The sequence below is a fragment of the Ammospiza caudacuta genome, chromosome 2 (assembly GCF_027887145.1).
Source record: "Ammospiza caudacuta isolate bAmmCau1 chromosome 2, bAmmCau1.pri, whole genome shotgun sequence".
NCBI classification, from domain to species: Eukaryota; Metazoa; Chordata; class Aves; order Passeriformes; family Passerellidae; genus Ammospiza; species Ammospiza caudacuta.
Genome location: NC_080594.1, coordinates 62,958,981 through 62,971,466, shown reverse-complemented (window position 1 = coordinate 62,971,466; position 12,486 = coordinate 62,958,981).

The following is a 12,486-nucleotide window of genomic DNA, read 5'->3' as shown; positions in this document are numbered from 1 at the left end:
CTTTTTTCTCCCCTGCTCCCCAACCTTAATACACTTTCCTTCAAGCTATGAAGGTTTAGGACCTTCAATATACTAATTCACAACTAAGTGGAATTCCTATTCTCTAGGGGAACACAGTTTTGAACATAACCTGTACAGAAATCTGGGTCTTCACCATTCACACCATTGCAATTCAGGATACTGCATCAGAATTCTCACCACAAAAAGATTTTAGACATTATTTTCAGCTTAGGAACCTAGGAGACACGTCTCAGAGAAATATAGATAAGAAAACTAATAATAATTAAATACAAATATTCAACATGAAACATAAGATTTAGATAATTTATTTCAAGAAAATTATCTTAACATGGTTTCTGGAAAATTCATCTTAATATAATTATTTTATAGGCCTTGTGAATGACAGATATTATTGATTTATGCATCTAGTGATTCAGGTTTTTCTAGGATTCCTGATGCTTTTCTGAAAAAACCCAACAAACTCTTTTTTTGGATAAAGTAGTTCATGAAAGCTTTGGGCAAAAACTTAATGAAAATTTCCAATTGATAACATATGCTAAAACATACCTTTTACTAGAAGTAATATTAGGGACTGAAAACATCATAGAGGTTCTTCAAGGAAAAGAAAATAAGCACTTGGAGGTAATAGGAAATGACAGTGAATGATGCACCACTGCCTGAGTTTTCTGAAGATGGTAGATAAGGACTGTGAGCTAATGTACAACTTGAACTTGTTGGATGTGAAAATAAATATGTGCAAATTAATATGTGCCTTTTTATACAGACAGTTTGGCATGCTTAGATGATTCAAAGTTAAATAATGTTTGGAGACCCTGTTATATGCAAAATATCACTTACAACCAAAGATGATTTTGCAAGTGTTAGTCAAATAAAAGCCCAGTAAATTGCAGGAATCAAATAGTGGAAAAATCTGAATAGAGGTGTGGACTCTGCTACAGGGTGCAGTAATCTCCAAACAGCTAACTTATTTAAGAAGTTTTCATTTATTAAACTTTTCCATGTAATGCAACATCCCAACCAATCTGAGGTCCAGAGAACAGAGAATTGAATACAACCCCAACCTTCTGAACTCTGCCATTTCTCCAGGGTAAGCACATAACAAGTTAAGGTTCTAGTATCTGAAAAATTATAATTTTTCTTGGTGTCTTGAGGACAAAAGTGAATACAAAATGCAGTAAGGAAGAATCAAAACAATCATTGCTCCTGAAAGAAGCTAAGAAAGAGGGATTTTGATGGATTATTTGCTTAGAGTCCTCTTGCTGTGGAACTACTCCCACTTGCTTGATTATGCCTGTGTTTAGAGAATACACCTTTAACACTCCTTGCAAATAAAGATGAATATCTATTCATTCATTCAAAAAAAAAATCTTAGTTTTTCATAATTTCTCCTCATTAAGAAAATACCGATATGTGATGACATTTTGAAAAAACATTCAAAATAAAGAGTTATAAAAGAGTAATGGAAATAAGAACAAAAATAAAATGAAAAAAAATTGGTTTTAACATCAGCTTAAGTAAATATAAGAATAACATTTACTTAAGTACTTTCAGGTACTCATAAAACTAAAAGGCTGAGTTTAAACATTATTTATTGGGAATTGAGAATACAAAGAAAATACAAGGCCAAAAGTAAGAAGCATACATCTGTTCCTCCGCCTTTAGTCCCTTTTTTTTTTTCAAAATTTTAAAGGAATTATTCATTTAGCTTTGGCCTTATATAACAAAATATAAGATCAAGATTACAAAAGACAAGTAAAACTCAAAAACCTTTTATAGAATTTATTATTTGAAATTGGAAAATTAAGCCATCCTTAAAAATGTAAAATAAAAAAACTTCTGCTACTGCAAGTACAATCACTTGGCTTTCAAATGTCATGATGATTGTCTCTGATGTAGCCCACTTATACTGAATGGGAAAACACTGAATCAAAGGCAGCCAAGGAATGAAAATTTTCAGAAATTTCTCAAGATCTTTTGACTATATGAGGATTGGTCTTCCTCTGAATGTATAAAAAAATTAATTCTATTTTTCAGAACATCTCATAAATATTACAGTGATGTACACAGAGCTGAAGCAGGGTGGAAAGTGCATGTATCTTATAGGATTTTATTATTATTGCTATTATTGCATTTTTATTATGATTATTCCTGATGCTCTGATTTCAAACTTTTTGGTTAAGCAGAAATATTCTAAAGGATTTATATGTCAGACCAAAACAGCTTGAAAGTTAACTGCTTACAGCAACTGGCCACAAACTAGCTACAGAGAATTCGTCACAGGAATTATTCACTGGATGATTGTGAATAATGAGCTAATTTAGGAAAATCACAATCTGTTCATGGACAATTTGTGAGCTGAAGAGAGTTAAAATTCATCAACTAAATTATTTGTTATAAATTATTCACCAAGCTCTAATGAGCACCCAAAAATATGGCTGCCTATCTGAAACTTATTCAAATTATCCGAAGTGTTTCTGTATGTGTAGGAAAGCCAGAAATATTCTTTTGTACTTTTTAATATCTCTTAACAATGTTTTCATTTTACTTATGTTCCAAGCTAAAAAGTATGTAGCACAGAACAATGCAAAACTAAGAGATCTTAACAAGGAAGTAAGGAAAACACCCTATTTCACATCTAAAAAGTATTTTGACTGATTTTAATCCAATCTTATGGTGAAAGCATTCTACTTTAGTTCATTCTTCTATTATAGCAGTTTGCAATGCTCAGACTTCTGATTCTGATATATCTAAAAATAAAATAAAATAATTGAAAATGGTAAAGGACAACATATTTCCATACTATATATTCCTGCCAGTCCTAATTCAACTTTCTAACAAAAAATCCACCTGTTGCTTTGTTGCTAATAATACTACTTTTGCTGGATCTTTTCAGTCTCTCACCACATAAACAGTGAATGCATCTCTTTTCCCCTTTATCTAGCAAGGTTGGTGATAAATGTTTCAGTAATCTATGACTTTTATGTGGTTTACAGTGGCTATCAGAGAATAATGACAACACACCATAATAACCTTCCTCAACTGCAGTTACATGGTCAACCCAACTGCTACAACTGTGTTAGGTAAAGCACAAGCACAATGGGCTTCTGCACGTTAAATGCAGGTGCAACTGCATCTCCAGCCAGCAATGAACAAACATCACAATGGATAATATTTAAATGCTTTGATGCCAGACTTGACAATTGATGCCAGAAGACAGTAAAGAGTTTTAATTTCATTTTAAAGGGAGCTAGAAAAATATTTTGGGGGGCAGTTGTGGAGTGTTGACCTTGGCTGCCCACTAGTTACTTACCAAGCTTCTCTGTCACGCATCTTCCTTGGAGGAAATTTTCTCCAAAATAAGACAAAAAATTCATAGGCTGATATAAAGACAGTTTAACAAAGAAAAGCAAAACCTTCATATGGAAGCAAAGGAAAAAAATTCTCTACTTCCCCCATGCCACTTGGGGGAACACCCCAAGAAGTGTCACGTTCAGCCACTTCTTGGGACCAGGACTTCAGTACACACAGAGATTAGTTCAAAAGACAAATGTCTTAGTAACAAATGCCTCCCTTTTCCACTATTTTCCTTGTCTTTGCTGCTGAGCATTATGTCATCCAGCATCTCTTTGGTCAGTTTGGATTGGATGTCCTCACTGTGCCCCAGCCCCAGCTTTTCTCTCACTCTCAGTCTAACAGTCCTAGCCTGGCGAGAGGCTCGATGCTGTGCCAGCTCTGCTCAGCAGTAGCCAAACCACTGGAGTGTTATCAACACCTTTCTGGGTACAATTGCAAAGGCACAGAACCATATGATGAAGAAAGGAAAGCTAACTCCATTCCAGTCAGGTGCAATATGGCAATTTATCTTACATAGTTTTAGTAACATCATAGAAGGTCAATCAATTTCATGCCATTTTCTATATGAACAATATTTTAGGTTAGTCACCATAGGCTTCCCTCATATTCAGTGAGAAGAAAAAGGCATGTTAACAGACTGATTTTTCCCAATAATTTTAGATTTCTTATTTTAGTATAAGATGAATTCCATTAAAGGAGGGACACACAGTGCTACAACAGCCATAGAAAGACTCTGGACTGATTATCTCACCTGAATCTAACTTCTATACAAGTATAAAGGACATGAGACTCACTATAAGCTGAGACTGCAGTTTTCTTAACTTTTTCTGCAGTCAGTAGAAAGAGAAAAGGGCTCATCTAGAAAATTACTTTAAAGTTTAGCTGATCTGAATAACATCTGAAGATTTTTCTTCTCTCTTTTGACTTTGTGGTAACAGGACTGCAAAACAAGGAGCTTCTGTCGCGTATAGAAAATTACAAGAGAAAAATGGTGAACAAACATTAAGGTTTAAGGAGAATCAGCCAAATTTCTGAAACTTGTTAAGTGAATGTGGGACACAGTAACTGAACTTTGACAACATTGGTGGATTTTTCATTATGTGAGATTACCCACAAAATATTTCTCACTTGTTTGTCAGTGTTAATTACATATTATACTTCTGTGATTTTGTTTCTGTTTTAGTTTTTGTTGGTTTGTTTGTTTGGATTTAATTTTGGTTTATTGAGGAAAGATTTAGAGATAGAAAGAGGTTCACTGCAGGAATTACTAATATACACAAAACTACTCATCCTAGGACATTGACCCATTCTCAGAGTGAATTTCACATTCAGGCTGTCATACAACACTTTGTCTTCGTCACCTAAATGTATGACTCCAAATACTGAGTTTATTTTCCAAAAATCATCTGTTTTCACTGAAAAAAAGTTGGTATTCTCAAGGTACTGTAGAAATCAAAACTAGTTGGATACAAACTCTACTGATGTGGCTGATAGAGTTATCCAGTATACTACATGAAGTCTAGGTCAATAGTTCATATTTAAATACCTAAATTTTAGATATCCAGAATAAAAATAACCCTCCTTTCATTGTTTTGTTCTGGCTTAGTGCTTTGTTTGCCAGTACAGACTGGGAACCAACAAGCCATAAAATAGCCTTTTGATGAAGGAATGGTGGTCCCAGCAGATAACAATCTGTTTATGAACTATCATAGGGACTCATGCCCTAAGGACAAGAAGGACAAAGATCATCCACAGTGCATGAAGAAGAACATTGCCAGCAGGTTGGGGAAGGTGATCCCATCCCTCTAATCTGCCCATGTGAAGGCACATCTGGAGTGCTGTGTCCCGTTCTGGGCTTCTCAGTGCAGGAGAGACATGGAGCTCCTGGAGCAGGTCCAGTGCAGGGCAACAAAGATGATTTTTACCTCAGCCCATGAGTTTTCTCACTTTTCTGATTCTCTCCCCTATCCCACTCAGGGAAATTGACTGAGTGCCAGTATTCTTAGCTGCTGGCTGAGGTCAAACCATAAGTTGTCAAAACAAAGCAGAATTTTAATGTCATGATCTGGAACTGGAAGAATTGCCACCCTGGGAAAATACTAGACCTTTTCAAACATTCTGATTTTATTGAAACTTCAAAAAGGGTGTCAGAAAAGATTTCTTTGTATTGAAATGCAGAGCACCTGGATGAAAAATGGAAGCAGAGAGGGAATCTGAAAGAAATATGAACATGTTAGCAAAAACAAAGATTTTTTTCAGAATAAGAAAGAATTTTCAAAGTTTTTCAGAATGGAAAAAGAAAACAATCTTCACAAAAAAACCAGGAGAGATGAAAGATTTTTCCAAGCTCCATCTCTTCAGATCCAATTGCAATTTCCAAGTTAGACATTAAGCAACTAAAGAAGGGGTTTGGGGGTGACCCACATTAATGAAGTTGAGAGCCACTTTTCACAGATCTATAGTAGATCCAAAGCTATAGATTTTGAACCTGCTGCAAAAATACTTTATTTAACCTTTCTACAACGTGAAAAAGCAGCCTCACTTTCAACTAGTTCATTTATGGTTTTTTTATGTTTACTTAGAAATAATTGTATAAGGAAGGACAAGCTTTCAGTTAAGTCACAAAATCAACTCACAGGAGATAAAAATTCAATATAACCAACTGCCATATTTTTGTATAAGTAATTTAAAACAAAAAAAAAATCCATCTTCTGTTTTCATCCAACTTGAAAATGAGACTATTGAACACTTCGCAAGAGCATGATACAACTAAGTGTTCTGTGGCATTCAGACGTTATTGTGATGGGGCAATATAAAGATAGATAGCTAAGGATTGCAGAATAGAATATTTCTACTATAACTGCTCAGGATCACTGTTCCCACCTGGATTCTCCAAAATAAATCACTGTCTGCTAAATTTCATGTTCTTGCATGTGACAAAGATAAATAAATATGATAAAGCACCTTTCACTGAGTAAATCCTTTTTTTGGTATAGCTTAGAGCCTTGCAAGCTTTTACATAACCCTAAAGCAATAATTGTGACCAACAGTTTGCATTTTGTGGTTTAATACTCAGAGATCTACAGTTAGCACCACTGTCATTTCCCCATTAATTGGGAAAGGTGAAGATTTTATGGAAATAAGTCAAAAATGCTTATGCATATTTACTTTTCAATTATCAGCAACATAAATGCAGGATAGCTCAGATCTCAGTGTTTTTCACAAAGGCACACAAGGTATGTGCTCTGTAAAAAAATTATATATATATATATATATATGCATCTGGCTTTCCTAGACAATGACTATTTTAAGATCGACATTATAGTGACTACACTTGTATCCTGACTATTGAGTATCTCATTATACAAATACTGCTGATTTTTTTTTTCCTTAAGTCTATCACATTAATTTTGTTATGATAGCTTTATTTCAGTAACTCTGACACTGTATAAGCTCACCATGATCATGCTTGAGAAACCTCTAATGGTGATAAAATTATTCTTCTATTTGCTTTAGGACAATGTCTACATAAGTGAACTAAATAAAGCTAAACTTTAATTGGAAAAGTTAATTCTTTAATGAAACCGTAGATGAGCTTGTTCACTTTGAGCTCAATTAACACTGTAATTGTTGAATACAGTTGGACTGACGATACAGCTTTCAAATAATGTGAGAAGGGTACATACACCTTCCAGATCCTGTGCTGCTGATTATGCGTATCACAAAATAAAGGACACACTGCCAGCTCTGTAGTTGCAAAATCTGCCTCCAAAGCTCACTTCTATAATATCTGTCTTCCAGTTTAGGAAAGTTCTTTTTTTTCTTTCCTTTTTTTTTTTAATTTTTTTACACCTTGTTTGTTTTAGGTTTTTGTAAAACTTTTAAGTAGTGACACAGGTGAAAGTAAACCCAGCCTCTTAACAGGTTGTGGTCCAGTACACATAGAAGTTGTGCAGCCATGTAGGCAACTCTGAGAACTTGGACAAAATCAGTAGCAACATAAAAATATGGGCTTACTGAATGCACATTCAGGTCAATGATTATGAGCTATTAAATTATATAACTATATTAGGCCTCAGTTCTTTAGCACATTACACATTTAATCTCACTATCTCCATTGAATTCAAAGGAGAGACATGAATACCTGATGTCTCTATCTTAACCTTGGATTAGTCTTCCTACAAAGTTTTATATCAATTATGCTTGCATGAATATATATGCTCATTTTTACCCTGCCTACAGCAAAATGTCAGATGTATTCAAAGCTTAGATTACTCTTCTTTCTTTATCTCTAAAAACTTACAATGGGCAAGTTTTGTCAGCATTTGAACATGAGTTGCTGGCCTTTAGGCTAATGATTCTTTACATGGCTTCTCACCTGGATTCAGCTGGACATCAGGTGTTTGCAGTGGCTTACCAGTGAAGTCAAGTATTCTAAACAGAATTTACCTGGGGCAGTATGACTCCCTTCTCACCCCGCACTTCGCTCTAGATGGTGCTGAGTGCAAGTAGCCTATTAAGCAGTAACAAGTCCCCACACCTCCACTGCATCCAGATCGGCACAGGAAAAGCCTGCCCCTTGTGTCACCTTACTGAATATGTCCACAAGACATAAAAGAACAGTGTCAAAAGGGGTAAGTGAAGAGAAGGAGCTGCCTACCAAGATAAGTGAATTTCCTAACTCCAGCAGTTGTCAGAGAGTTGGGCTTTTTGACCTACCACTCAGCATGATCTTTACAAGTCTCCTCAGAAGTAATTTCTAGAAGGTTTCTTTTCTTTTTTTTTTTCTTCATAAGCTCTCTTAATAATGGTTTTCTTACAGAGCTTTAAATTTAGGTGTGACTTTAGGTGGTGAGTTTTTGAAGCACATTCTTTGCTAGTCTAAGTTCTCATGCTGATTTAAGCAGAAATATAATTAAAACAATAATTAAAAAAAAGCAACTGCTAAGAATTCATAAGATCAGAGCTTAAAAACTGTAAGGAGAGAAGACAGAAATGTGTCATTACAAACCTTTAACAGGAAAAGTACACCTTTTTGCTTTAAAGAATATATAGATATAGGCATATGCAAAATCATTACTACCTCTCCAAAATTTCCTCTAAAATCTAAATTGAGTTTTAAAATAAAGAAAATTAACCTATCACATTCAAAAATCATACCCTTACAGTTCAGTTTCATCCTATTGTATCTAAGTGAGGAATGGAAATATCCAAGTTTCTGTGCAGTTGATAGAAAAGAGGAACCACAAAGGGATGTACTACATCATCAAGTATAGAAGTTTCTCTACTATTTTAATTATACTAGAAACTTGGGATTCCACATATATAACTTGAATATTTAAAGGGGGCATCACTGTAATGTTTTATGGAACTCTAAATTTCATTTTTTTTCAGAATTCTTTGTAAGTGAATTGGAGGACAAACAATAAACACTGGCAACTCAGTTTTTAGTATCTCCTTACTAGCAGGATGTAAATCAGAGCTCCTCAAGGCTCTTCCAGGAACTGAAAAGTAATTTTGGTCTTTATGAGAATTGATCCCAGTCATATCAAAAGACCAAGCTATCTTTATCAAACACTGTACCTTGACTATGTTCTTCCTTGCTTGCTGAAGCTCTGTCAGCACTTGAAGGTGAACATTCCTCTATTTCTTGTCAGATTTGAAAATTTCCAAAGCCATAAGAAATATTCTTTAAATACAAGTTTTGCTTGAGGCCGTTTAAACTTCGGTCAATGATTAATGGTAAACCAGTATCCTTGGTAAAATTTAATGCGAGGAAGTTTATATTCTTGTATTAACAGGGAAGAAAACCACCTCCTCATGTGCCATTTTCTAAGATGTTTGACCTTATGTTTTGGACAATCCAGCTACAGAATAAGGATAAAGGCAACAATCAATGACAGAGCAGGATACACTGAATTACACTGTAAAATTAGATGTCTGCATGAACTCCAGCATTGAAGAAAATTCTCCTTGAAAATCATCAACCAGGGTTATAAAACACCTTTAAAGGTCATCAAGTAACCCCTTCTCCTGCAATGAGCAGGGACATCTTTAACTACACCAGGTCTCTCAGAGGCACATCCTACCTGATCTTGAAAGTTTACAGGGATGGGGCATCTACCACCTCTTTGGGAAACCTGTGCTAGTGTTATAACAGTCTATTGCAAAGAAAACCAAAAACAAAACAAACAAACAAAAACAAACAAAAAACCCAACCCCCCCAAAAAAAAAAAAAAAAAAAACAAATTTCCCTATATGTATCCTAAATAGATATTCTTTAAATTTAAAACCATTACCCCTTCTCCTATCACAACATTCCCTGATAATACTTGTCCCTATCTTTCTTACAGGCCCCCTTCAACTACAACCCTGGAGCCTTCTCTTCTTTATCTGAACAATCCCAACTCTCTCAGCCTAACTGCACAGGAGAGGTGCTCCAGCCCTCTGATGATGACCCTCTGCATCCTACATTGTAGCTGTCCTCTGCATCCTACAGTGACTACACTGTCACTGATTTATTTTTATGTTCTACTAGTACCTCAGGTCAGGCTCTATTTTTCTTATTCAGGGATAAAAGCTCACTTGTAGACAATGGGTATTGAAAATGGGCAACACATAAAAACAGCTGAATAGGAGAGAGACATGAAGACAAACGATAGATACCATACCATAACAGAGCCCTGGCCTTGGCAGATATGCCGTGCAGCATGAGACAGGCCACAGCAGTATTTTGGCAGAGGGCTTGGCCCAGTTAAAATCTGTTTATACTTAAATGGCTCCCTACAACTTGCCTGTTAATGATAAAGTGATTGTCACAGTGACAGCAACATCCAATTGCCAGGCACTGTGGGAATTTCAGCCAACTCTATCTTGCCCATGAGCAATGTGAAGCAGAGAGGTCATGTACATATCAAATGTATCTACGACTGAACGTGCTTCAGCAGCCAAGTCTACTGAATCTCCAGGCTATCAATTCATTTTCAAACTGCAACAAGTGCATAAAATAGGAGCAACCACTTAATTTCTGGCAGTGAACATAACAAAAGTGAATCCATGTAGCATTGGTCAGCACATGGCAGCAGAAAAATGAGATATCAATGAGTCCACTGCTACATACGTTAAAACAAAAAAAAAAAAAAACAAGAAAAATATGATTTTACAAACTTATTATCTTTAGAGAGAAATTGTAGTCTGTTCCCATCTTGCCAACTCAACATTCCCTGATAACAGTTTTTCTTGTCCAGATTTATGTTAATATTGCACTCATTAACTTGGTAAACCTGTGAATTACAGGCTGTTAAAACCAGATTTCACTCAAATATACTAGCCAACAAAAGAATCTTAGCAAAGCAGTGAAAACATTAATTAACTTCTGTTTCTCTATTTTCTTGTGGATTTCCCCCCACCCTTTCCAGCTTCTCCTTCAAAATATCCTTTGGCTATCATTTTCCACTTGTTTCTCTTTTATGAAGATTTTGTCCTTCAGAACTTCATTTTTAGTTCTCTGTCTTATCACCGTATTAAGTTATATGTCATCCACCATGATGACTCACAAATCTTTCCTCAGCCTTGATTTAATTTTCATACCCTATTTCCTGATACATTATCTGGACTGCCCTTTTAATTGTCAAGACTGCATTTGAAAACCTGAGCTTTTCTCTTTTTCCAAACTATAAACAATTTTACTTCTTCCCTATCTACTCACACTAACAGCTAGTAATATGGTCCATTCTATTATCCACTCCTTCCTCCTCTTCAGCCTCCTTAGGGCTCAACTGGATTTTCACTTGCAACACACACTGGAAAGGATCCTTCCTTTTGATACCCACAGTTAAAAATGAAAATGTCTCATATTTCAATGTGTTCTGAGTAATAATGAAAATGTGCCAGAGAGGTATTACCAGAAAAAATAGCCTTTGGAAAGGTTTTAAACTTATACATAATATTCTGTATACGATTGATTGTCTAACTTTGTTTTTAGCTAATAAATATTGGGCAGCATATATATTCAGTGAATCAGTATAATTCTTAGAATAGGTCTAAAATAAATAGTAAGTCTAAAATAAGTAGGTCTACAGCAGGTTGGATGCTTCATCCCAACTCCAATATACCATTTCATCAAATGGGTCATTCTATTTCTTCTCTCTCGCTGCCTGTTCATAACTGTGACAAAAGTTTTTAATTTAAAAGGAACAGACACTCTACTTTTTATATGCCTGAGCCCTTAAGCAGTTACACATTGTGGTGGTTTTAACACCAGCTGGAAATTAAACACCCAAGAGACCACTCCCATCCTTTCTGATAACAGAGACAAAAGCAGAGACTACAGGTTGAGATAGCAATTTACTGAAGCCTAAAAGCATTGGGTAAGAAATGTGTACTAACAGCAATACTGATAACAAAACAATACAAGAAAGTTGTTTTACCCACAGAAAGGTTTCAACAACCTCAACTTAGTTCCATGTGGCTGTGAGGACATAAAAAAAAAAAAAAAGGTGTCAGAATCTGCATGTAGGAAGCTCCTGCAGAGTTTCTTTTACATTAGAAGCTTAACAAAGAATGCTTTGTCTTGATGATCTTTAGAGAGTAGATTCTTCTATTTTGAAAAGTTGTTATAATTTCTAATCTAGCAACACTGTCATCCAGTGGGATATACCATAGCTTTTGGATGTTGCAGGTATAGAAACAAGCACTAATTACCATTGCTTTTCTAATAACTGTGAAGAACTGTAATTCACCTTGCAAAAAAGTGTGGATACTGTGAAAAATATATGACCTGATTATTATTCTGTACTTACACATTTCACATGAGTCTACACTTTCTACATTCATTACATGTTCTACATTTGTAACAACTGTAAGATAGATTTTCTGCTTTCATACAGTTAAAATCATCAAGTACTTTGTTTACAAGTACTTTGGCCCTTACAATCCTGCACTCTTTAAACACTTTAAATTTTATATTATTTTCTTTGCAGCACTTCTTAAATATGGGCTTCTTTTGGCTTCTTTTTCTCCAAAACCTTCCAGGCAAACTACCCATTTCCCATTGAAGGAATTGGTAGTGTGCCACATGGGATCAAGGCATCAACACTTACCTTTGCTGTG